Source organism: Aplysia californica, unplaced genomic scaffold (genome assembly GCF_000002075.1).
Source record: "Aplysia californica isolate F4 #8 unplaced genomic scaffold, AplCal3.0 scaffold00128, whole genome shotgun sequence".
In the NCBI taxonomy this organism is placed as follows: Eukaryota; Metazoa; Mollusca; class Gastropoda; order Aplysiida; family Aplysiidae; genus Aplysia; species Aplysia californica.
In genome coordinates this window covers 568,853-570,058 of record NW_004797398.1, presented here as the reverse complement: position 1 = coordinate 570,058, position 1,206 = coordinate 568,853, and the positions used below count along the sequence as shown (strand labels likewise).

Below are 1,206 nucleotides of genomic sequence, written 5' to 3'. Positions count from 1 at the left end.
CCCCCCCCCACAATAAACACAAAAAGCATTTTTCAAAAACCAATTTAAAAAGAAAAAGAAAAGAAAAGGACAGCCGTTTTTCGTGCGTCGATATTTTGGAAACATCGACCAGATTCGATAGCTATCGATATATCGATATATTTGAAGGTAAATCGGTGAGTTTCAATTTATGGATAATAATTTTGTAATATCGAAAAATATCGATATGTCGATATTTCTTGAGAAATCACTACAGGAGGGACACAGATGAGTTTTCTAAATATTATGAGAGGCATCGTGGTGAAATCAGGCTTTATCAAAGTTATGAAATCAAAGAAACCAGCATTTTTCTGCACTCAGGCGGTTTTGTCGAATTTTTGTTTTTTGGCCCGAGAACTGTTGCGTCAATTTAAAAATGTATTTTTGTGTTCTTTTTACTCAAAAACGTTGAGTAAAGCTACACATTTAAAAGGTTCCAAGGACTCTCAAGCTATGGGAATCACCAAACTTTGAAGGCTATTTTGTCGATAAGATTACCTCTGAAACTAGTCGACCCCCACCCCGTTTACTGTTTAATCACAAATATCTCGACTTGTAATCAAGATGTATGGGGGGGGGGTTTCGCAGAAACTAAGACAAAATATGAACAAGCTTTAAGGTGATACAAATGACCCCTAATCCCCAAATTGACGAGCGCCAGATTCCACCTCGTCGTGACACATAATCAAGTTAATAAAAGATCCCAGAAATGTTCCAGTATTATGTCCAGACTGTTGGTCTCTTTAAGGAAACGAACAAAATATGTTTAAAGAATTATAGTACCGGGTAGTCTCCAGCTTTGATTGGAAAAGACATTTTTAAGAGGAATCTAGGCTAAAGATAAATTGATGTACACGTTTTTGTTTTGGTAAGTGTTTTACGGCGCTCCGACAGCATAAAGACATATGAGCGCGGGGGTCACATTTGATGGATAGGAATTAATTTTGAATTTTGCACAAGTGGCGGCCAAAGCCTACTCTTATTGATTTTGGACCACTAAGGGATCCTAATGTGTGCAACTTGCACACGGGACCTCCGAGATTTTTTTCTCTTATCCAAGAAGGCTAGATGATAGATCTTACCTACCTTAAGATCAGGGGTGTGGCTGAAAGACAGCAGCAGTGAGAAGGGGTCAGGGAGTAGCAGTAGAAAGGCTGAATAAAGAGTCAGGAGCTCAGAGGATGGGGC

General features: G+C 38.9%; 1 protein-coding gene across 1 annotated transcript in view; it reads right to left on the bottom strand.

Annotated features, from left to right (window-relative positions):
* The window catches only part of LOC101860734, a gene marked incomplete at its 3' end in the record, with an annotated part of 8,187 nt that overhangs the window by 1,976 nt on the left and 5,005 nt on the right, over positions 1 to 1,206 (bottom strand).